Source organism: Dipodomys merriami, unplaced genomic scaffold (assembly GCF_024711535.1).
Source record: "Dipodomys merriami isolate MVZ:Mamm:240054 unplaced genomic scaffold, mDipMer1.0.p SCAF_5, whole genome shotgun sequence".
NCBI lineage: Eukaryota > Metazoa > Chordata > Mammalia > Rodentia > Heteromyidae > Dipodomys > Dipodomys merriami.
In genome coordinates, this window is record NW_027206068.1 from 36,549,155 (window position 1) to 36,575,790 (window position 26,636).

Below are 26,636 nucleotides of genomic sequence, written 5' to 3' on the forward strand. Positions count from 1 at the left end.
AACACATGGAGGGGAAGGGGAAAGACAAATGGTTTAAATAGGGATACAGGTGGACCCATTGCAACACTGAGATGTACAAGTCATTGTGTTGAAAACAAACTTTACAACTTTGGTGCAAGGAGGGGGGGAGGAGGAGGGAGGAGGATTGGGTGGGGAGATGGGGGGAGGAGGGGAAGGGATGGGAAGGGGAAACAAAGGAGGAGGTTACAATGCTTGATAAGAAATGTACTCATTATCTTGCCCATGTAATTGTAACCCCTCTGTACAGTATTTTCACAATAAAAAATAAAATAAATAAAATGAAATAAAATAATAAATATTTGAAGGTTTAAAATACTAATACTCTGGTTTTACCACTATGTGTTTATATATATATATATATATATATATATATGTTATCAAATTTCCATGTCATAGACCATAAGTACAAATACTTTATGACATTTAAAAGAGAAAAATAATTTTAAGTAATTATATCGCATAAAATGGACCAAGACATAAGAAGTGTATATTATTGCATTTATATAAACTTCTATAAAATACAGGTGAATTTATATGGGAATAAAGCAGTTTAGTTGCTGTTTATGAATGTAATTGAAAGAAGGTTTGTGGAGAACTGATATAGTAAAATGAAGGAAACTTCTAGTAAAGGATATTTTCAGTTTTTCGTTGTAGCCTTTTTTCACAGGGTCATACCTATGACACAACACACCAAACTGTCATTTAAAACTTGTGCAACTTAGCTATAAGCACCAATGGCTCATGCCTATAATAGTAGCTAGTCAGGAAACTGACTAGCTGACCAGCCCAGGTAGAAACATCTGTGAGAATCTTATCCCCAATTAACCATAAAAAAGATGAAAGTAGAGGTGTAGCTCAAGTGATAGTGTGCCAGCCTACAGAGGAAAAGCAAGGGCAAGAGCACAAGGTCCTGAATTCAAGCCCTACTATTAATGCATACACATACACACACATACAAATATTTTATCTCATAAATAACTTGTGTAAAAATCATGACAATTATATCCCAAAAAGATTTAAATACTAAAAGAAGATAGTTACTAATATGAGCTTTACAGACACATCAAGTAAAAAACCATCTGTGAAAGAATACATATATTATCAACCTAATTTTAAACAAAATCTAGATTAGTATGTGTGTCTTTGTGCATTTGCATAAGCCTAAAACTTAGAAATATAAAGTTATGTTAAGAGTAATATATAAAAGAAGCAGAGAACAATCAAGAAAAAGTAGATTTTTTTCTTTATACATTGCACATTTCCAAAAAGATAGCACTTTTCCACAAAAAGGAGAGTATTTTGCTTACCATTTAGTTATATAAATAACCTTAAAAGAATTAAGATTGCCTCAAAAATTGCTTTAACTTTTTCCTACTTAGTTTTTATTTGTAATTCTTCAACTATAAATGGTTTCTTATGCCACAATTATAATACAGGGAAATAATAAGGTAGTTCAGTATTTTTATAGTTCATTCTTATAGTCATGAATATTTCAAGGCACAGATATAAATAAATAGTAAGTACATTACATAAACGATTGATAAATAGATAAATCCATACATGCTCTGTGTGTGTGTGTGTGTGTGTGTGTGTGTGTGTGTGTGTGTGTGTGTATACATACTGGAGCTTGAACTTAGGTCCTGGGCTCTGTCACTGAATGTCTTTTGCTAAACGCACAGTTTCATTTCCAGCTTTCTCTGAGTAATTATTGGAGATAAGACTTCTTGCCTGGGTTGGCTTTGAAGCACTATCCTCAGATTTCAGCCTCTTGAGTAAATGGAATCATGGGTGTGTTATCAGTGACTGGCTCATACACATATTTTTTTGAGACAGGATCTAAATATGCAGCCCAAGCTTGCCTCAAACTTGCACTTGTAAAAATAACAATAAACCAAGCCTGTATAGAAATACAGATCTTCTCTTTTACTAATAGCAAAATCTTGGTTATGTATACAATGAATCTTGATCAGTTTCATAAACTACTTTGTTAAATGGAAAACCCCCCACATTAATACATATCCTAAAAATTAAGAAAAGTGGAGGACAGGGTATATAGGGAGAGGTCGGTAAGAATGTTGAAAGACGTGACTTTGACTCACTGTGTTCATAAACTGCTATGTTGAAGGCCAACTTTTTCATACAACATCCTAAGGATAATAAAAACATTTAAAAAAGAAGAGAAATTGTAGAACTTCCAGTAACAATAATAACATGCATTTCTATTTCAAGATTAAATAATACCTTTACTTAAGTTCTATAAGAGAATACAATTTATAATTTATAAATTAAAAACAACTTGCTTAAATAATTAGACCCTGATAGATACGCAAGTGATCTCTTTGTGAAAGTGAAATCTGAAAGAAGCAGAACAATATAGCCAAAATAGCCAAAGTGGAATATTTAAGGTTCAGAAACACAGATACCTCTAGGGTATAATCACTTTCCTTTCCAGGGAATTTCACACCTTGCATAAATGGATTTTTAAAAAATATTTTTATTGTGAAAATACCGTATAGAGGGGTTAAAATTAGATGCCTCCTCCTTTGTTTCCCCTTCTCATCCCTTCCCATACTTCCCCCGTCCCCACACCTGCACCCCCGCCCAGCCCCCCCGCCCTGCCAAAGTTGTAAAGTTCGTTTTTCAGCATAGCGACTTGTACATCTCATTGTTGCAATGGGTCCACCTGTATCCCTAGTTAAACGTTTTTGTTTTTTTTTTTTTTTTTTTTTGCCCTTCCCCTTCACAAATTATACCAACATCAAATACCGTGAAAGCAGGGGTTATACCGTGGGGGAGGGACATACAAAGCAACAAAGAAATCATATTATAAATATGTTAGAAAAAAATCGCAAGAAAGAAATTACTTCTATTTGATGTATAACAAGCAAAAATGAAGGAAATACAAAAAAGGACTCATTGGATTCTTAACAATAATAATTCCTATTCAAACCTCTAAAATCTACACATCATTTTCAGGATAGATTCTTTGCATCTAAATAGCCACCTTTAAAGATGACTTATGCCATGGAAATAGTTTCTAATTCTTAAAAAGTATTAGTGCATATTAAATGCCAATGCACTGTATACAAAGTAAAAGACATCTGATTCCTAATAAGCTTTTATAGAAATGGGTTTTCACTTAGAACTGTAACATAGTTACTCACCAACAAAATGATTAGATTTTAACAACCTTTTTTGCTTTAAAAGTTTATTTTCAAATTTTGTAATTTGTGAATTGGTATTTACTATTTTTTTACTTAAAATGCAGTGCAAATTTGGATTCTAGACAGGCTACTAAAGTTTATTAAGAATAAGTATTTAATGTATATAGATTATTCAAAGATTATAAAGAAAATCAATCTTATTTTATTTTAATGAACAAGTGTTATGTATGTGAGTAGTGTTATATTACAACTTAAGAAATTCATCGTTTCTCTGAATCTAAGATGTCACAGATCCTACATATTTCTCTAGCTACATTTAAATAGATCAGCATAAAAGATATAAAAATGCCTTTATAAAACAAAATATATTTCCTATTCAAAACAAGAAAATTAATATATTAATTTAATTCATGTACTACCATGAATAAAAAGTTTTGTGACAATATTCAAGACAGTTTCAAAAAAGTTGTTGAAAGGATAAGTTGAAAAAAAATAAAGCAAAGAAGAGGAAACAGACTAGATTGTGAAAGTATCTTCTGCTAAGTACCTGCCAAGGGAATTTTTAAGTTTGCTTTCTTCCTTTTTTTTCCTCTTTCTTTTTCTTTCTTACTTTCTTTCTTTTTTCTTTCTTTCTCTTTCTTTCTTCCTTTCTCTCTTTCTCTCCTTTCTCTCTTCCTCTCTTCCTTCCTTCCTTCTTTTCTTTTTCTTTCTTTCTTTCTTTCTTTCTTTATCTTTCTTTCTTCTTTCTTTCTTCTTTCTTTCTTCTTTCTTTCTCACTCACTCTTTCTCTCTCTTTAATTTTTTTCCTGTACCTGGCTTAGAACTCAGGGGCTCCTCCTGCTTGTTCAACTTGCTTGCTTGGCTTTTACCCACATTACTTGAGCCAAAATGCAGTGCTGATTTTTGCTGGTTAATTAGAGATGGAATCCCTCAGATCTTTCTTCACAGGCTGACTTTAAGCTACAATCCTCCGAATTTCAGCCTCTTAAATAACTAGGATTGCATATGTGGGCCACTGGTGATTAGCTTTCTTGTGATCTTTATCATGGATGTAGAGTAAAGGAAAGCTGTTGAAAAAAGAAGAGACAAGGTACTGGGGCTTCTCTCACTGGCAGCAGCAATGACAAGAAGCTGCTAGGCGTACCTGAGAGCCATCAAACATTAACAACTCTTCCACCCAAAATTCAGAGCTGTAATACTAGAAAGCAGATGGAGAGTTCCAGAGAGCAAATGAGGGCAAAGAAAAAAAAGCAATAAAACAGGAAAAAGTAGAGCTCCCCTATGACCCAGCAATCCCACTTTTGGGCATTTACCCAAACGATCACAACCAAGGCCATACTAAAGCTACCAGCATAACTATGCTCATTGCAGCATTATTCACCATAGCTAAAATATGGAACCAACCCAGATGCCCCTCAGTAGATGAATGGATTAAGAAATGTGATATATATATATATATATATATATATATATATATGGAATACAATGGAATTCTATGCCCCCATCAGAAAGAATGACACTGCCCCATTTGTTAGGAAATGGAAAGACTTGGAAAAAATTTATATTAAGTGAAGTAAGCCAGGCCTAAAAAAACATAGGTCCCATGATTTCTCTTATTTGCAATAACTAGTACACATCTAGGACAAGCAGCAAAGGTCAAAAGCTATGTACATATAATCACATAAGAGGATGCTATGAAAAATGAACCTCAAGATAGGGACCCAAGAGGTTTTACCATTTTGCTGTTGTTTTTAATGTACTTATAGTGTGCTGTGTGATTTATTTTGTTTCTTTTGTATGTTCTTCCCCCATGGTATAACCCCTGTTTTCACTGTATTTGATTCTAATGCCCTGAATCTTGTATATACATTTTTCTAATTTGGAGACAAAATGCTGGAACAAGGATACAGGTTGACCCATTGTAACAATGAGATGTACAAGACACCATGTTGAAAATGAACTTACAACTTGTGCTGGGGGAGAAGTTGGGGTGGTGGGGAGGGAAGGGATGGTAGGGTAAAAACAAAGGAGGGGGTAACAATGCTCAATAGGAAATGTACTCATTACTTCACTCATGTCACTGTAACCCCTCTGTACAGTATGTTTACAATAACAATATATATTAAAAAAATAAAAAAACAGGAAAAATGAGAAATAGAGAAATAGGTTGTGAAAGGCTTTAAGGTGAAATGAGTAGTGTGACTAGATGCTCAGGAGAACTCAGAAGAAGAGATTCAAAAAAATCCAAGATGATGTTAAGCAAAATGAACCCCAAGATATAGTTACAAGTGTTTTTATTTTCTTGCTTGCCATTGTTTCTAACCTATTTATAAGGTACCATGTGATTTCTGTTGTTGTTGTTTTGTATGTTCTTCCCCCATGGTATAACCCCAGTTTTCACTGTATTTGATGTTGGTATATTTTGGGGAAGGGAAGGGAAAAAACAAAATGTTAAATAGGGATACAGGTTAATCCATTGTAACAATGAGATGTGCAAGACACTGTTGAAAGGAACTTTATAATTTAATCGGGATGGGGGGGATTGGAAGGTGAGTGTAGTTGTTGAAGTGGGAGGAAAGGGATGGTAGGGGAAACAATGGAGGAGGAAACAATGCTTGATAAGAAATGTACTCATTACTTTGCTCATGTAATATAAGCCCTCTGTACAGTATTTTCACATTAAAAAAACTTTAAAAAATCTGATTCTTATATCCATGAAATGTCTTCATTTGCTAAACGAATAGAATTAACTGTGTGGGCATAGTTTATCAAAATATTAAGGGTATGTCATCCTTTAGGCATCCCATATGCTAACATACATTCATTCTGAAGTCTAAATAACATGTCAACAAATCTTCCCATCTACTCAAGGACTCATAAACTATTGAAAGGCTCCTGTTCCTCAGGGGAATATAAAGCCACTCACCATTTACAGCATGGATACTCAAAACATGTACTTGCTAGAGTCTCTGACCCTGGCAGCAATGGTATACATGAAGCCAAATCCTAGCTTGAGAATCGTTCAAGGTAAGGGAAGAGGTAGCTTTATAGTTCCAGTGTCTCTAATCTGAGGGTGCTCCCCAAAGGACCAAATTCTGTCTTATCAATCTTATAGATGAAACACATCTGGTACAGTATTTTAGTTGTCAAAGGTGAATGGAAATAGTAGCTTACGATGGTAGATATAGATCTGCACCAAATAAACCAAAAAAATAGTTCCAGCTCTCAGATTTCCATTGAGAAGAAAAAAAATGTTGACTCATGTGTCTAACATCTCACCTTTTCAGGGGATATCCTTCTGACTTGCTAATCTTGAAGATTTGCTGGTTCCAACACAGACTAACCAACTAGAGGAGAACAGAGTAGAAGCTTGGACTGATAAATCTACTATGTTGTCATCGATTTAGCACAAACTAAGTAGATTTTTTTTTTAAAAAGAGCAAACAAAAAAGCAACTTTGTTCCTGATGAGGAAGACAGTTGATAAGAGCCCCATGCCCTAGAATCTTTGGCAAAGATGCTTAATATATTCCTCACATATACAAAAGTAGTTTGGGAGGGCTGGATCAGAGGCTGGCCTTTTCTAAAGTACAATATCAACACAGAAATTGAAAGAAAATCAGATATTTGAAGATACCCCTAAAAAAGCAACAAGCTTGGGACCTATATTTCTTTGGGCCTGACTTACTTCACTCAATATAATTTTTTCCAAGTTTTTCCATTTCCTAACAGAAGAGGCAATGTCATTTTTTCTGATGGAGGCATAGAATTCCATTGTGTGTGTGTGTGTGTGTGTGTGTGTGTGTGTGTGTGTGTGTGTGTGTGTGTGTGTGTGTGTGTATCACATTTTCTTGATCCATTCGTCTGCTGAGGGGCATCTGGGTTGGTTCCATATCTTAGCTATGGTAAATAATACTGCGATAAACATGGTTGTGCTGGTAGCTTTGGTATGACCTTGTTTGTGATCATTTGGGTAAATGCCCAAAAGTGGGATTGCTGGGCCATAAAGGAGCTCTATGTGTAGTTTTTTGAGGAACCTCCATACTGCTTTCCAGAGTGGTTGAACAAGTTTACACTCCCACCAACAATGCAGGAGGGTTCCTTTTTGGTCACATCCCTTCCAGCATCTGTTGTTACTAAATTTCTTGATTATAACCATTCTAGCTGGGGTGAGGTGGAATCTCAGTATTGTCTTGATTTGCATTTATTTGCTAGAGAGGTCAAGCATTTCTTCATGTGTCTATTGGCCATTCTTATTTCCTCTTCTGAGAAGTCTTTCTTTAAGTCTATAGCCCATTTGTTAATCGGGCAGTTGTTTCTTTGAGGACTTGTTTTTGGGTGACTTATTGGCTTAACAGAGAATTTGAAATAACTCAAGGAAAAAATGTAATGGAAAATGTAAGGATTTCAAAAGAGATTTTTAAAAGGTTTTAGAGTTTCAGTCTTTAATCCAATTTGAGTGAGATGATAACTAAAATTCATTATTCTGCAGATGGATATCTAGTTCTCTCAACAACATTATTTGAAGAAACTCGGCTTTCCCAGAGAATAGTAAGTTGCAAATCATTAAGCATTAAACTTCACTGAATCAAATGAGTAGCTTTAGAGATGTTCTGTATAACATTCTCTTTTAGTTAGTCACTATGATTGTCTGTATAAAAAATTGTTGAAGAGTAAATATCTCATATTGAGAGTTCCTGTCAAAGTGTAATCATTTTTAAAATAAATCCTTCATAAGTTTGAAATACCTGATATCTAGTGGTTCGATTCAGTAACCCAGCTTTCCAAATTCTTAGTACTTCTAGGAAGACAGAAAAAAAACAAAACTTGAGTATAAATAAAAAATTAGTGATTGCAACTATATTTAGTAAAAATGAGATGAGAACCTTTAATGTATAAATTCCAACTAGAATTTCTTTTTCTTCTTCGGACAAGGTTTCATGCAGTTCCAGCTAGCCTTGAACTTTTTCTGTTTTAATTTTTATTGTCAAGGTGATATACAGAGGGGCTTACAGTTACATAAGTCAGGCAATGAGTACATTTATTTTTTGAACAGTGTCACACCTTCCTCATTTTCTCCCAGTTTTATTCCCTCCCAGCTTCTTTCCTCCCCAAGTTATATAGTTCATTTGCATTATAGTGTCTATTACCTTTGTCCCACTGTTTCTGGGCTTCCCCTTCCCCTCCCCAAATCAGATAAACTTGCATGCCAAGCAAAGGGTACAGAAATAAATAAATAGTGACAAAAGGGCAAAAACAGGAAAAAAAGAACTACAAACAGAAAAATAAAATCTTGTTACCATTTCTTGTAGTTATTTTGATAAGCATCATTTCATATGATCATTTATGCTCATAGCTATTGAGCTCTTGGGATCTTCTAAGAATACCCTCCTTTGGTCTCATTGTGTGAATGTTTAGAGTACTGTTTAATTTGTAGTGTCCAAATGTATTTTTTGTCTTTTACTATCCATTGGGTTTACTTGTAAATTTATAGGTGTACTCTAATTATTATATATGAGGGAAACAATAAAACCTATTTTTCTTTGAGTCTGATTTACTTTGCTTAATATAGTTTTTTCCATTTCCTTGCAAATGTGGTACTATCATTTTTTCTGATAGAAGCATAAAATTCCATTGTATATATATATTACATTTTTTACTGGTCTTGAGTTTATGTTAGAATCACAGACAAAAAAAGGAAACATTATTGTAAACTTTCAGAACTTTAGAGATAATTAAAAGTTTTCAAAGGGAATAACAGACAACCAAAAAAAGAATTACTTCCAAAGAATAAATAATTAGAATTGTATCTGAATTTTTGTCAGCAATATTAATGGTTATGGAACAATTAAAATTGTTTCAATTTCTGTGGGAAAGCAATTTTCAGTCTAGGATTCTAATAAAATATAGTAACCAGTCTGAGCTTAAGAGAAAACATTTTATAATGAAAAACAATCAGCTGTTTATCTCCCACGTGTTCCATATTGGGAAGGCATACCCAAGGGTATACAATGTTAATATTAGGTCATAAATCATAAAAGCAAAAAACAATTGCAATCAGTCCAAGTTTGGGTAGAAAGTCAGAATGTATTAAATTTCAATAACTTTCTGGAATCCATGTTATTTTGAGAATTTGAGTGAGAAATTATATGAAAGATTGATTGTGTGAAAGAAATTATATGAGATTATATGAAAGATACTAAGTGAAGAAACAAAAATTAGAAACTGCAAATGTAAGAAAGCATAGAGAAACAGGCAAGGTTTCATATTAGATTAAGAAGTCAGTTGCTTTAAGAAAAATAGAATGGTTTGGTTTCATATCTTAGCTATAGTAAATAATGCTATGATAAACATAGTTGTGCTGGTAGCTTTAGTATGGCCTTATTTGTGATCGTTTGGGTAAATGCCTGAAACTGGGATTGCTGGGTCATAAGGGAGCTCTGTGTATATGTAGTCTTTTGAGGAACCTCCATACTGCTTTCCAATGTGGTTGTGAATGGATGAAGAAAATGTGGCGTTTGTGTAAGTGCGTGTGTGTGTGTGTGTGTGTGTGTGTGTGTGTGTGTGTGTGTGTAATATAATTCTACGCCTCCATCAGAAAGAATGACATCACCCTGTTTGTTAAGAAATTGAAAGACTTGGAAAAATATATATATATATTAAGTGAAGTAAGCCAGGCCTAAAGAAACATAGGTCCCATGGTTTTCCTTATTTGCAATAACTAGTATACATCTACGACAAGCAGAAAAGGTCAAAAGCTATGTACATATGACCATATAAGATGATGCTAAGCAAAATGAACCCCAAGATAGGGACACAAGAGGTTTTATCTTTTTTGCTGTTGTTTTAATGTACTTATAATGTACTAGGTGATTTTTTTTGTTTCTTTGTATGCTCTCCCTGTTTTCACTGTATTTCATTCTGGTGCCCTGCATCTTGTTTATACTGTTTTCTAATTTGGGGAGGGGAAGGGAAATAACAAAATGCTGAAATAAGGATACAGATTGACCCATTGTAACAATAAGATGTACAAGACACTATGTTGAAAATGAACTTTACAACTTGGGGGGTGGGAGGATTTCGGGAAGTGGGGTGATGGTAGGGGGAAAACAAAGGAAGAGGTAATAATGCTTGATAGGAAATGTACTCATTACCTTACTCATGTAACTGTAACCCCTCTGTACAGTATCTTTACCATAAAACTATATACTAAAAAGGAAAAATAGAATGTACACTAAATTATAGAAAAATAACAATCCAAATTATAATAAATAAATGGTAAAGATAATTTAAAAATCACATTTGCTTACCCAACAAGAAAAAAGAGTCAATCAGGAACTACCCATGATTTTAAAAAAACTATATCAGAGAACTTTTTAAGAATATGGTATCTGCTAAAATACATCCTGGTTTTCAACCGCTACAAGAACTCAGAAAAAAATTGAATTAGATATTAGATATGGGCATTTACCATTGAAATTTAAGAGAAGAATATATGTTCGTGGCTTAATTTGCTTTCTACTGAATAGTATTTGTATAATCACATACAAATACTTTCTATGGGGTTTCAAGTTCTAGAAGCATACAGAAAAATGCCCAATATCATTAAAAGATAAACAATTTGTTAGAAAACTTTGACAAAAGCTAGGAGACAAAAATGAAGAAAGAAGGAACCAAATGATCTTATTATAAAAAGAGATACAAATGACACTGCTTATATATCTGAAAGAATAAGGTATCTATAATCGAATAAGGTATCTGTATTATAAATATTTGTAATACTATATACTTATAAATTTCATCAAGAAAGGGACTAGAAAACAGTGACACAGCTGCATTGCAGAGAGTGGTTAGAAATTAACATCAGCTAAACATACTGTAGCATAACAAAAAGGAAATAAGTCATTTTTTAAATTAGTAAAGCACAAAATAGCAGTATAAAATACTAGTTCAAGATACTTGAAAACCGCAAATCAAGGATCCAAAACATAACTTGGAAAAATTTGTATTAAGCAAAGGAAGCCAGACCCAAAGAAATATGTTACATTATTTCCTCATTTGTAGTAACTACAAAGTGCACATAAATCTACAAGAAAACACTGAATTGTAAAAGACAAAAAAATACACTTGGACATGATAAATTATACAGGACTCCAGATATTTACACCATGTGATCAAAGGAGGATATTCTTAGCAGAGGACCACAAAAGTTCAATAGCTATGGGTACATGATCATATAAAATGATGTTTATTAAAATGAACTCTAAGAAATGGAAGCAAGAGGTTTTAGTTAAAAAAAATACACCATTCTGCTCAGCAAAAGGGCAATGAGGATTAGTGATTTTTATTACAGGTGTATCTATCCTATTTGATTGTTAAACTATTTCTATTCAATATTTTGTTTATATATGTTTATTCAAGTTTATACATACACAAAAACATATATGATAAAAGGGAGACAAATAGAGCACTTTTATTTGAAAAGTAACACCACACCTAGAAACCTTGAAGTGGCAAAGAATTCTAGGAGTCCTAAGAGGACTATATGAGACAAAACATCATAAGTCTTACTTGTGAAGAGCCATCGAGCAGTGGGAATCAAAAGGTCTTAGCCTTTTTCTCTGTCCAGTCATACTCAGAACTTATGGCCTCTACTGATGAGATCAGGACTTTTTATGAAAATATTTATAAGCCCATTATTGAATAGATAGCTCATCAAACTTCTAAAGCCACATGAAGTTGGTCAAATATCTCAAACATATTCTCTTCTAGACACTGCCATTAATATATTCTCTCTGGGAACTTTTATCCCATCACAGTAATCTGAGAATTTCCATTGGTACTGTCTTCTTTGAGAATTAGAGATGAAATTAACATGTATTAACTAGTTTTTCTAAAAATTAGTATACTTTGGAGTAAGCATCATATGAACTGATAAGAATAAAAAGTTCCAAAATCAAGATGTTACTCTTCAGGATATAAGGATTTCTTTATCTCTTTAGAAGTGCCTTTTTCAAGCTAACAAGTTCCATTCTTTATACTATGTATCTTTATTTTTTAAAAAGCCAAACTTTAGAAATTTTACCAGAAGTCATACTGGTATAAAAATTATGATATTATGCTTTTACACATTAGTACTATATGTGCCATGATCCTTCAACCCTCGTAAACTTAACTGGAATATCAAAACCTCAGATTCTGCTCAGAAGGTAAAGTTAAACCACAGAATGTTTACTGGTATATTACTATTATAATACTATTGTATTACTATCAATAGTCATCTACTGCAATTACTAGCTGTGTTTTTGTTAAGTAGTAGAAGAAAATCAGTCCAAAAGAAATTATTGCTGGCCTCTATTTCTGACTTGAAAAAGTCAAATTCTCAAAGTCTAAATTATTTGGAATGGTTCTTAATGAATGCGGTCTTCAGAAATAAGGAGGGGAATGTGGTTTGCTAGAATTATCAAAAATTATATCCATATTTTATAGAGCAACTGATGGTGTTTTAAAATATTCCGTGAATCAGATGCTTTAATGACCTTACATTTTTTATACATGAAAGAAGTTACACTTATCTGTGTGCTTATGAACAAATGCTTCCTGAGGTACCATTAGATATGAGAAGCTCAGTGTAGTACAGATAAAGGGCTCTGACTGCTCTTAATAAAATCTAGATCTAGATCTAAAATGGCACTGGGGCAAATATACCTAAACAACACTGAAACTAGAATAAGATTTCAGAGACAATTCAATTATAAAGATAGCATTGTAAGGAGATGCTCTTTAGATACTGTGTGTCGGCCTTACAATAAAAGAGAGTGTATCTTCTGCTTTTTAAAACAAAGGGAAGAGGAAACAAATTGATGTTAAAATATATAGGTATTGTACAGGAGTATAGTACATACAACATGGTAAATTTTCAATAAATATTGGTTGAATGATTGAAATTTTTAACTGTCTTTTCTTAAAATTAGATGTGTAAACAAATTATAATTAATAAAGTGAGAAATGGCTAGGGACATTGTTCAAATGGTAGAATGCCTAGCTAGCAAGTATAAAACCTTCTCTTCAAATCACAGTCCAACCAAAAAGAGAATGAGAAAAAACAAATTAAATTACCATATAACTTCACCTTCACCTTTGTCATTGCTTTATATTTAAAAGCGCAGTGTCTTCTGGGAGTGTATTTCACAGCCACTGGCTTAATAAAGGACTTTCCTGTTACATCATTCATTTTGCTAATTTCTTCTCCATTTTGTTTATTTGTTGCTTTAGGAAGGAAGTTTTGGCCATTTGGGAGAGGCTTATTTGGTTTGGGGTTTTGGTGTTTTAATCTTTCTTGGTAAAAGTATGGTAGCCGTATGTCTTATGACAAGAAAGACAAACAGGTAAGTAGAGTTGTCCCAGATATCTAGAAGTATTATAAAGAGGAACTCAAAATAAAAGACAGCGATATTATTGATACTTTAGATAGGTTGGCCAGGGCTTTTATTGTGAAGTTTTGAAAGAAGTGATGCAGGAATCTGGGAGGAAATATTCCAGGCAAAAGGAATATGAGGTACAAAAATCTTGAGATAAAGCACACCTGGGTAACTCAACATAGATGCAATGGATTGGGGAGAGGCAGTATTTAGAGTCACATAGACATTTTTTAGGGTAATGATTGGAGTGGTGGAAATAAGTTGTGCAATGTCTTGCCGATCGTAGTTAAGACTTTGAGTTTTACTCCAATTAAAGTAGAAAAGTCTGAAGTTAGGGCAGAAAATGACATGGTCTTATATGCATTTTGAATATTTTTATTATCTTTAAGTAGCTGTTCAAAGGAGCTGCCATTCACTGAAGCAATTTATGAATAATGTATAGCAATTTATGAATAATCTTGATCAATGTCAATCAACATTTGCATCCACCCACCCCTCCTATCCTACCCATTCCCTTATTTATCTTGATTTTTTAGGTAACTTACTGAATTTTGTGTAGTTTATATGCTTGGATATATTTCTGTGATATATACAATGAATTTTGTGTAGTTTATATGCTTGGATATATTTCTGTGATATATACAATGAACTTTTGCCTGTATGTTCCATCCCCCATCCCATTACCCTTTCATTCTTCTGCCCTTCTCCTTTTGATCCCATCCTCTCCTCTTGTAAGTACCCACGTCTTAGTACTTATTTTGTTGGATTTTGACTTAGTCTTTTTAAAGAATTTTACTACATGTACTCTCCATAGAGTCTATTAACACTCTCATTAATTCATTTGTAACCCCTTGCTTACTACTCAGTGTGCTTACTTGTAGATTTATAGTCACATTCCACCACAAATGAGGGAAATCATGTAACCTATGTATTTATGGGCCTAGTTTTCTTAGCTTAACATAATTTTTTCCAAGTTTTTCAGTTTCCTTACTAATGGCACAATATCATTCTTTCTAATAATCTTAACGTAGGTAAAAACAGAAACAGACGATGGTAGTAATTAAAAGTGACTAAATTCTGGCTTTATGTTAAAGGTAGACTGAGAAAGAAGAGGCAATTATTCAATCAAAATTTTAAGAATAAAACATGGAAGAAATGAGTTGCCCTTTTTAGAGATGTGGAAGACTCAACAAGAAAAGCATAGAAGAGAATGGGTCAAGAATTCAGAAACAGGTGGTTAGAACAATGCTTTCACGTTTTCCATAGTAAAAGTCCAAGTGAATCAAAATTTCTTTCTTTCTGGTAGATGAAATCATGACTAGTTTAAAACTTCTGAAATTCCTAATGTTATCAATGTTTCTGTTTGTTTGTTAAAACCATTTCTAAAGTACTCCTCTCTGATCCCCAAAAAGCTGTATTAGAGGTGAATCTACCTGTGATTAAGGATGCAAATGAGAGGCTCATTTATTTGGTCTTGGGAAAATCTCATTCATCAAATTTATGAATGCAGAGAAATCACTTCTTCCATGTGTGTTAAAAGTCATTATAAAAATGTTATCCTAGGCTCTGCAGACAGTTTTAAACTTAATGTGACTTTTAATCAATGACAACAAATCAACTATGACACTATTAAACATCTGAAAGAAGATAAATTGTTACCAGCCAAAGTTTTTCCCTTTAGTGTACAAATTCAAAGATATGAAAGTAAGCAAACTAGAGCCATGAAAAGAGAAACTAGAAGCATGTTTTTCTATAGTTCTCTATAATAGAAAGCATTTATGATTAAAGAGAAAAAGCAGTGTGTGCTCTTTTCACATACTACCAGCATGATTCTGAAAAAGTCTGCTAATTTTAATGCATAGATTTTATTTATGTATTTATATTATCCTTAAGTAGTCTGACAAAGCAGTTGCCATTAACAAAGCAGCTTATGAATATGGTATATGTTGATGGTTGTAATGAAGCTAGAACTTAGAGCCTCATGATTATTAGGCACATACTTAAACCATACCCCAGATCTTTTCGCCTTAGTTTAGTTTTAGATAGGGTTTCATGCTTTTGCTTAGGCCAGGCATGGACTTTGATCTTCCTACCTCTGTCTTCTGTGTAAAGGAGATTACAGTGTACACCATCATGAGTAGACTAAAACTCTTATTCGTTAAAATATCTCCTTAAAGAGCTGACATATCGCGTAAGTGGCATGGCTAATCTTACATCATTCATTTAAATGTTTTCATAACTGTAGGTGATGGCTTTCATGTTATAACAGAATTCATTGATTTGTTTAGTCATTCAAATTTTAATTACTTTCAAGTAGTCATCAAAGCTGTAAAAATGTTTTTTTGGTTTGGGAAGTACAAGGCAGGCGAAGGATCAATGGCTGAATGAATGGATAGATAGAGAAAGCAATCAAGTGACACTGTAAATGGAACTTTACAAAATTTAAAGTGCTGTACTAGTGGTTGTTTTCAGTATTTATGAAAAATATCTACCTACTTTCATAATAGTCTTTTTTCTCCACAGTAATGGGAGATAATAGTTTGAAGCCAGCCCATGAAGGAAAGACCATGACTTCTGACTATGATCCTCAGATCCTGAGTTATTAGGATTACAGTCATTGAGCCACCAGTACCCAGTTTAACTTTCCAATAATTAAGTTTTATATATAACATTTTATCCTACAGAATTTTAGGTTAACAAAAAGTTGTACAGTTATTATAGAGCTCCAATACACTCATACCCAATTTTCCCTATTATAAATAACATATCAGTTGTGTACATTTTCACAATTAGTTAAACATTATCCAAAGTCTTGGCTTCCTTTAAATGTCTTTAGTTTTACCTAATGTCCTTTTTCTGTCCCATGTTCTCATTCAAGATTTCACATTATATTTTGTAGTCGTGGCTCCTAAAGCCACTCTTGGCTGTGATATTTTCTCAAATATTTTTCTTGTTTTTGGTGATCTTTAGCTAATTTAAAAAGAGGTAATAATTATTTTTACTTAACTTTATTTCTCTACTTGGTATATGATTTGCACAGTTTACTGAGTACCAGTGACTTATGCTTGCTATTTTTATGTACTGTTTTGTTTTCCTGTCAAGAAGCCTGTTTTTTCTTGTAACATATTCTACATAGATTTTGTTTTTTTGAGCCTTTTATAGAAAGAGACATAAAAAGCAGTGAGTCTAGATCTATCCAAAGAATCTTCTCATTTTTATCCTCCTTTACTGGATAATCTCAGTCAGTTGAAGGTCACTTCTTAAACTGACATAAATACAATCCAATCTATTGAGATTCTGTCTCGTTTTGTTTGCCTTCTCATAGTCTATAAATTCTATAAATTCTTCAGCCAAGTTTTCTCAGTAAGAAGGCAAAATATCCTCCCTGTAGTAATTCATTTGGAAACTCAACTTCTAATTGTTTTTATTAGTTTGGCACTGTCTTTCCCTCTTTTCTCCCTATTAATATGCTGAATTTTCATAGTCATCCTGATATACCAGGTATGTTCAGTCAATTATTCTTACAATGGATCCTCTACCTGCAACTAGTTGCTTATATCCAGGTTAATTCCAGCTGTTAGTCCATCCTACTCTGAAACTGTGCTATTGGGAGTTTGTCAAGAACTTTGTGTCTCAGCCATCAGCACTGTCCTAGCAAAAACTAAACTAAACTAAAACTCCTTTTCCTTTTTCTTTCTTAATCCTTTTTATCCAAATAGTATAACTTATCATATACAAGTAATACATCTAACCTATTGTTTAAGCTATCAACTAGCCAATGAACAACTCTAAAAGCTTATGTAGAAGTCTTCCTATATCTTGTTGTTAATTAATCATTTTATTTTCCATTCAATTGTCTGAAGCAACTTATTTCTAGAATTAAATAGTACACTTGTTGTTAATTAATCATTTCATTTTCCATTCAATTGTCTGAAGCAACTTATTTCTAGAATTAAATAGTACAACTATCTTTACTTTCCTCATTAGACGAGGTTTGTGACAATTTAACATTCAGCTATGTCTTTATCTCATCCTAAAAGATAATACATATTGTGTAAGAAGGCTTTCTTTTTATTGTAGTCATTTATTCATAAGTTGAACTATAGTTCTATGGGAAACTTGAAAATTGGGCATCTGAAATTGGGATTCATAGGTTAGGCACTTAGCAAATCTTAACCCAGCTTGAGACCACACACTTTACTCCTTCTGCAATTCTCTCTTGGCCTGAAAACAGGTAACATAACAATAACAACAACAACAAAAAAGTAACAGAATGTGGGGCAGCTGGTCTAGCACTGCCTACACAAGCCCCGGCACAAGTAAGCCAAGCCAGAACCTCATTGGCATTCAGTACAACATGCAAAACTCAACTGCCTTGCTATGTAAAAGCAGCAAATATTTTCAGTCTTCCAAGTCCTAAAAAGACTAATCTCTTCTCTGCTTTACCCAAAACACAAAGCTACACTGTGCCAATGCATTTTCAAGGTCTTAATATCATTGTCTCACCTAAAGACATCTACATCCAGGAACACTGGCTGAGACACAGGTGCTTTCGGCTTTGCCTGAATAAAGGTTGTCACTTTCTTGGGACACAGTTAAAATGCTTCAATGACCCATCAAATTCAAAACCCTAGCTGGCCAATTAACTAATGCCTGAGGCCTAAGGCCGCCTACTTAGAGTGCTTGTGCTAAACATTTTATTATTTTACAATAAAATTGTAAAAATGTGGACATATGGTGTGCTATTGAAAGTTACCACCTCCCAAAGGCAAAACATCATGACTCCCACTTCTACTCCTGTTTGGTAATCCAAAACGCAAAGAAAGCCACCCTTTTGGATCATCCAGAGTCTTACATCAGCAAGATGTGTTTGTTTAATTCCATGGTTCTCTTCCTTCCTAGATTCTATTTCTTGTCTATTCTCAAGGTCTCTGGTCCAATGTACAAAATTTAGGATTTGAAAGATGGGGATATAATGCTTTCCTCTCAAAGATGAAGTTCAGAAACCAACTAAAAGTTATTCAAATGAGTCAGAAGAATATTTTTACTGAAGAAACTGTTGGGGTTATAGTTTAGATTTATGACTGTATTGTATTTTTAACACTGCACTACTTAGGCAGGTCATCTACCATATGTTAAGGAGTAAATCAGAATGCTATATTTCATCTTATGTATGGCACTGTCTGTAAGATTTGCCACTGTTTTTATGTACCTCAAAGAAAGAAGTAAAACTTCTTTGTCATTTAAATTAGAACCTACCATAACAAAATGTATGAGATATTTGAAAAAAAAACACGTTTTAGAGTAGGAAAAAAAATGTGGACCAAGGTCTCTACAAGTAGATCAGTCCTGCAGAAAATAAGGGAAAGCAGTTAAGTTTATTGCTATCTGCTTGTTCTTCCACATATGTTAGTTATGCAATAATGGAGCAGCAAAATATAGGGAAGAGAAGACAGGCAGTGGCCTTTTGCAGTTAACCTTTTGGAAATGTGAAATATAAAACTAAAACTCCTTTCACCCAACCAAAAATTAATACTGTACTTCAAAAAATCTGCAAGAGCTCAAAGGTGGTATCTAACACAATCTCTTTTAACATGGCAGAAAGTCCTGTCCCTCATAGAAGAAAATGTTACACAGGATACAAGTCTACAAAGGAAGTAATATTTATTTTTAAGGATTGGAAAGTATATGATTAAGTGGAATTTTCACTGTGTGTGTGTGTGTGTGTGTGTGTGTGTGTGTGTGTGTGTGTGTGTGTGTGTGTGTGTGGTATTGGAGCTTGAATAAAGGCCAGGGCACTGTCCTTAGTTTTTTCTTTTTTCATTTGTTTGTGGTCCTGGGGCTTGAATTCAGGGCCTGGGAACTGTCCTGAAGTTTTTTGCTCGTGGCTAGCGCTCTAACACTTGAGCCACAACTCAATTTCTGGCATTTTGGTGGTTAATTGGATATAAGAGTCTCATGGACTTTCTTATCTGATCTGTCTTAGAACCATGAATCCTCAAATTATAGCCTCCTGAGCAGCTAGGATTATAGGCATGCACCAGCAGAGCCCAGTTTTGTCCCTCTTTCAAACACAGCTCCACTTCTAGATTTTTGGTAGATAATTGGAACTGAGACTCATGGACTTTCTTGCTTGCACTGAGTTCAAACTGTGATAACCAGATCTAGGCCTCTTGAGTAGGAGTATAGGTTTGAGCCTCTAGCACCTACCTGGAAATTCTAATTTTAAGAGGAAAAAGTGGATAAACATTTTGGAATTACTATTTAAAATTTTCAAGCATTGAACCAACATTTTATATAGCCAATGGAAATAGAATCTAGAACCTGATCTTACTGTAACAACAAAATTTCATCATTTACAAATTTTAATCAATCTTAATTACTTGTTTGTCTAAATAGTCTCATTGTTTGTCTAATAATCTCATGACATCTTTCATTTTAGTTGTTATTTTAGCTTTAGTGATGATGGCAAGAACAGATTGCTCATTTCCCACTTTGTATTGACTTTTAAAAACATGCTTTCATAGCATCATGAAAAAAAGACATTCAAGGGCTCAAGAAAATGACCTTCAAAGGAAATTATAAAGTGAATGATGGAACAGGAAGGACACAGAGGTATTTCATAATGCAATGTCACTTTAAAGGCCATCGTCTTCAGAGTCAGACAGACCTGAGTCCTAAACTTAGCCCCTTCATTTACTGAGTGGCAAGTCACTTAACCTCACTTAGTCTCTTCATCTTTGGATAAGTAATAAAATAATACCACCCTCTCAAGGTTATCATATGAATTAATGAGGCAATGTATGTAAATCACTAGCACAGTGCATGACCCATAGAAAATGATCAAACACTAGAAAATAGTTTATACACACACACAGATGTATTGGTAGAATATATATTGGTAAAATGATATTGGCTTTATGTGTGTGTGTGTGTATGTGTGTGCGTATGTGTGTGTGTGTATTGCAAAATACAAAATACAGAAAGAGTTCTTGCACATGCTCTTTGACCATGGTGATTAGTGTTGTTCAAAGTTACTGCTGATTCTCTGTCTGCTGGGCACAGAGTTGGATTGCATTTATGGCCCCCTTGTGGTTGCTGGGATTCATTCTGCTATTAAGTTATTCACAGAATTATGTATGTTCTTCCTGCATAGAGCATTTAAATGCTTATATGTGACCATGTCAATCTTTCTTCCCTTTGCCATAATTAGCAGTGTTCCAGACAGTGGTTGCTTGATCAGCACACAGAAGAACCCCCTGCCAACCTTCAGTAAACATGATAAAGACATTGCTTCAAGCCAAGAGATTTTGCAGCTGTTTCTTAGTGTAGCAATATTTAATTAACCCTGACAGATATACTTATATACCTACTCAACTCTAAAACATAGATAACTACATTATTACAATTTCTCATCAAACTGTATGCTTCTTACATCAACTTTCTGTGGTTATGATTAAACAGGTAATTGGAAATATTTTTAGCATTCATTCATTTAGTAGAAATGTTCCAGTTACACAGGTTAAGTGAAGTAAGCCAGATTCAAAAAGACAAAAGTTTCATTTCCTCTCATCTGCAGATATTAAGCCTAAAATAAACACATATGTGCAAACAAATAAAGAATTATATCACTGTATTATGCATATATTTATTATGAAGTTTAATGTATCATGGTAATAAGAGATCATGAAGCTTAATTAAATATTATCATAAGATTTAACTTGGTGTTTTAATTTTAGATAGTGAAAAACTCTTATCACCACCATACTCCAATAGTTATTCAGAAGAGGTTTACCATCTATCTGATTGCTTTCCAAGGTTTATGAAACTCTCCATAGTGATATTACTTCTTAAACATAAGACTTTGGTAGGAATTTATGTATTTGGTAACACTTTCTACACCCTGCAAAGCTACTCAATATTAAATCTTGTGGATAAGATATGCTAGGTAGAATTTTGAGAAATTAAACTTAGGCTCCAAGGAACACCTTAAAGGCAGCATATACATTAAGCACAGAATGATCAAAATGGAAAGGAATACAGCTTAAAAGAATAAGCAGCAAATTCAGGTGCTGGTGGCTCAAGCCTGTAATACTAACTTCTCAGGAGGCTGAGATCTGAGGATCGAGGTTAAAAGCCAGCCCGGAAGGAAAGTCCATGAGACTCCTATCTTCAATAAACCACTCAGAAAACCAGAAGTGGTACTGTGGCTCAAGTGGTAGAGAGCTTGCCTTGAGCTGAAGAGATGAGGGGCAGTGTCCAGGCCCAGAGTTCAAGCCCCACGATTGAAAAAAAAAAAAAAGAAAAAGAAAAAGAATAGGCAGCAAAGAATGACATTCTGGAAAGTTGGGACACATCTGGACTAAAACTCAATTCATCTGATTAATATTCTGACATTCAACAAGTCACTTAAATTCTTTTAGCTTAGGTTCTTCATCTAAATATATATATATGCACATATATTCCATATGATTTATTTTAATTCATGGAATTGTGATAAAAATTTAGAAGGAAATACTTTTGTAAATCTCAAAAGTATTATCCAAAAGCTAACATTAATGATGTAAATATGGCAGAGGCTCTGAGGAAAGGTCAGATTTATTAGAGTTGTTCTGGCAAAGATAAAACCAAAAAACACTGGAAGAACTCAGCAGTTCTTTTCTTATAATAAAATGAGAAGAGTTTTGAATGTTTTTCTTTGACCAGTTTTTACTGTCTATGTAAACTGGCAAGGATACAAGGATGTTCTTAGAACGAAGTTGTTCTTACTCACTTCCATTGCTTTATCTTCCTTCAGCATAAGAAAGAATGGAGTCACAGCTGAAGACAGAATTCTAACTAACTAACTAACTAATTAATCTATCTATCTATATCTATATCTATATCTATCTATCTATAGAGAGATCTATATCTATAACTATCTATCGGATAGATAGATATAGAAATAGATAAAGATGATATAGATATAGATATAGATATAGATATAGATATAGATATAGATATAGATATAATAGAGAGAAGGATTTCCATCTGGAACATGGTCTATCCTGGGCAGAAAAATGGTTGATGCTAGTGGATGTTTTTGTGAGCCTTTGCTTGTTCAATAACTATTTAGCAAATACCAGTTTAAGAAACTGCACTCTCCTTAGAGGCAGAATGAGCTAGTACAATGTTATTTTTGAAGGAATGAAAGAGAAAAGTGAATCACTGAAGAGAGGCATTTGCACTTTTTTCTTGGTAAACTACAGGAAGAAAAACAGTGTCTGATTTTATTCTAATCACTGTAAATACTTAGAGCACATTTAGAGCCTGGTGCCTGTGGCTCAATCTATAGTTGCTTTGTTGTTGGATATTCATTCAATAATAATATTAAGTGCCTACTCTGTGCCTATAAATGTGCTATATGTTGGATATGAAAAATTAATTAACTTAATATAGTTCTTGGGATTGTGTACTATACTGCCAAGAATATTTTCAATCAATAGAAAGCTTTAATTTTAGGAATGTTCCAGCCATAGTTCTTATGACCATAAAAGATGTCACAAGCTTGAAACATTATATTTCAGGTTTTTCACTTAAATTCATAATAATATACCTTTTTATGTTTTTATGCTTTTTGTGAAAATATGTTCATCAAAATTGAAAGCAAACAAAAATTGTTTTCACCTTTTATTTCTTTTTTTTTACTTGTGTATAATTGAACAATATTCAAAAACTTTTCCAGGCTCAAAATGAATCCATTTGGAAAACTTTTCTAGAGGCAAATCAAGTCCCTTAATAATAAAAATTTTTTTTCCTGGTCTGAGCTGAGGACATCTTAAGAGAGAAGAGATTTCTGTTGGAGATACCACAGGAATGAAAATGAGTGACCTTAAGTTTTTCTATCGTTTCTAAGCTAGAATTTAATAAAACATATTCAGTGTTTTAGGGAAATGTTTTTCTCACGCAAAACATATATGGCTTGATTATGTTAGCAATTGAGGGGAAAAAATGTAATTTAGGTAATTGCTTCTACCCTCTGGTTTGGTTTGGTAGGAACAAGTCAGTGACATGAAGGGCATGACCCTTCAATTACAAGCAGTGCCAGCTTTAGCAACAACCTGTGACAGACCAGTGACCTTACCAAAATTAAAATCCATATCGCTCAAATTCAAAGGTCTCAGATTTAGGTTAAAGTTCTGAGGAAATGTTTATTCTGTGTATTCACAAATCATTCTTTGATGATAGATTGTTTTCCCTAGGCATAATTGTTCCGATTCCAAAGGCTGCAATTTAAAAAGTTGCAGTCTAAGCATATTCTGTGCAGTAATAGGGCTTGAACTCAGGGCCTAATGCTGTCATTGGGTTTGCTATTCAAGGTGTCACTCTACGACTTGAGCCACACCCATCCAGTTTTGCTTTTTTTTTTTTTTTTCTCATTAACTGGAGATTGGGTCTTATAAACTTTTCTTTCTTGGATGGACATAAACACAGATATTACAGGCCAGAAAATAATCTTCATATAGGAAAGATAAAAAGAGGGAAGCAGTAAGGTTATTCCCCATGTCAAACATTTCTGGCAGCAAGACCCACCAGATAACCTCATTTATCTTCTTTCTTACTACTTTAAAGAAAGCAGAAAGTTAATTATTCACTTTACCAACCTAAGTTGTATCTTGGGGCAGTCAAATAAACAGGTCTTATCAGGGAGAGACATAAGCAGTATGGTTTATTTTGTATGGTTGTGAGAAAGGTTAGACCTTTGGATAAACAAGTCAAATACAGCTTGTGCCACTGTCTCCTAAGTTGATGATATGATAGTTGGAGCTAGAGCAGCAATTTTTCCACATGAAGGAAGGGAAAGACATGTTGGCTTTGACATCACTGAACCACTGAAGCAACCTCAAATGATACCGACTCCTGCAGTCTTGATATGTGAAAATGAACAAGCTAGAAAAGCATAGCTTGAGCCATTGTTAGGTAGATGCTGTGTTATTTAACCTCTAGCTGACACAAACCCCTTCCTCACAATAGTGCATTGTAAATTTCACTCTTGGAATGATGTATTCATGAGACAGTAATCTATTCTCCTGACTCATAGCAATCAAAAGCCATTTGAGTTCAGGTCTCTGATTTTAAGTAATGTAAAGTGGCCAGTTCTACTTAAAAAGGGGCTGTTTTGTATTTCATCATGTCATATTTTTAACCAATTGCTTGTATTTCTTTTCATTGTCAGGAGAAAAATCTATCTTATCTTCATAGTATCCTAGGTACTTGGCATATGATAGATTTCAATAAATGTTTCTCAAGTATGTATAGACACACATATACAAATACACACATGCATATACAAATACACACATGCATATGCATAAATACATAACTAATCAGATCTGGATTTGTAATAAATAGCCAATATAAGGGTGAAACACTAGAAAGTCATCACTTTTGGTAAGAAAAATGTATTTGAATTATCAGGAAAGAAAGAAGCAACAAAAGATAAAATAGACAGCACCACCATTTATTATATCTAAAATATACAATAAAATGAAAACTTATGCTAAGATCTCTGAGAATGAATTTATTTCTAGATAAATAAACCTCTCAGTCTTCTGTGTTCCTAGACTATTTGCATCGTTTATTTAGACCATAGTCACAGGCCCTGAGTGATTCCGCATATATTATCCATATGAATTAATCCTCTTAGCAATGGCAACATGGTTTTAACTTCCCCCCATACTGCTCACAATCTTCTCCAGATCATATGATCTCATACTCAACTTAACAGAATTATGTAAGAAAACCTAAAACCAAACATTGTTTGCATGTTATTAAAACATGGAATTGAGACGAACTTAGGAAGGTCACTGGATCATTTTATCTCTTTTTCAATGAATGCAAGCTGAGGTCTATCACACTCAAGGGCATCATACTTGCCCCCACTTGTGGCTCTCAAGAAGCTGAGATTTGAGGAGCAAGGTTCAAAGCCAGCCTGACGAGGAAAGTCTATGAGACTCATCTCCAACTAATCACTAAAAAGCTGAAGCAGAGCTGTGACTCAAGTAGTAGAATGCTAGCCTTGAGCACAAAAGTTCAGGGATAAGCCCCAGGCCCTTAAAGCACTAGCGGCACACACACACACACACACACACACACACACACACACACACACACACACACACACACACACACACACACACACACACACACACACACACACACACACACACACACACACACACACACACACACACACATTAATAAGTAGAAATAAGATACTAAATAGACCAGGGCTATTTTCTTTCTGCCTTTTGCCTTTTCATTCTTTGTCTTCCTTGTGAAAATGAGGGGAAAATGCTAGAGAATTGAAATGACTAATCAGGTAGGTATGTATATACCTAACAAGTAAAACATAAAGTACCACAAAAACTACTATATGCTGTATATATTATTGCCCTGTATATATTTCTTAACGGGCATGTTCTTCTCTATTCTCTGGGACATAAGTCAAGTCCAGCACCTTGACTGTTCAGAGAGTTTCCAGATAAAAATTCTGCAATTCACTTTAATGCAAAAATAAAAGCAAGATTCAGGAAGAATAAAGCCTAAACAGTAATAACCAACACTCCAACATCACCTGAAGTCTGTGTTTCTCTGGTCACCTAGTCTGGCAAGGCAGCAGGAAGGACGTTCTACAATAGGACCTGACAGGCTCTTCTCGCTGCTCATGAGCTTTCTATCCTTATCCTCCCCACCTTCCCCCCTCCCTCTCTTTTTGATCCCTCTGAGTTGAAGAGGTCAGAGACACAAAGTATAAGGGGATGAGCAAGGAAAGTCTTATCATCCAGTACTACTCTAGAATTGCTTTTCCCTGGACTTAGCAGGTATTCAAAGCTGCCTCTGGTGATGTCAATTTAGCCAAGCCTTTCAAGGCCCTCTAGATCTGGAGATCACACATGGTGGAATCACACCTCATTCTGATGATAGGCCACTTACTACTCTACCCACTTGCCATTCAGCACTGTCCTATAACCTTCTATGTACATATTTAA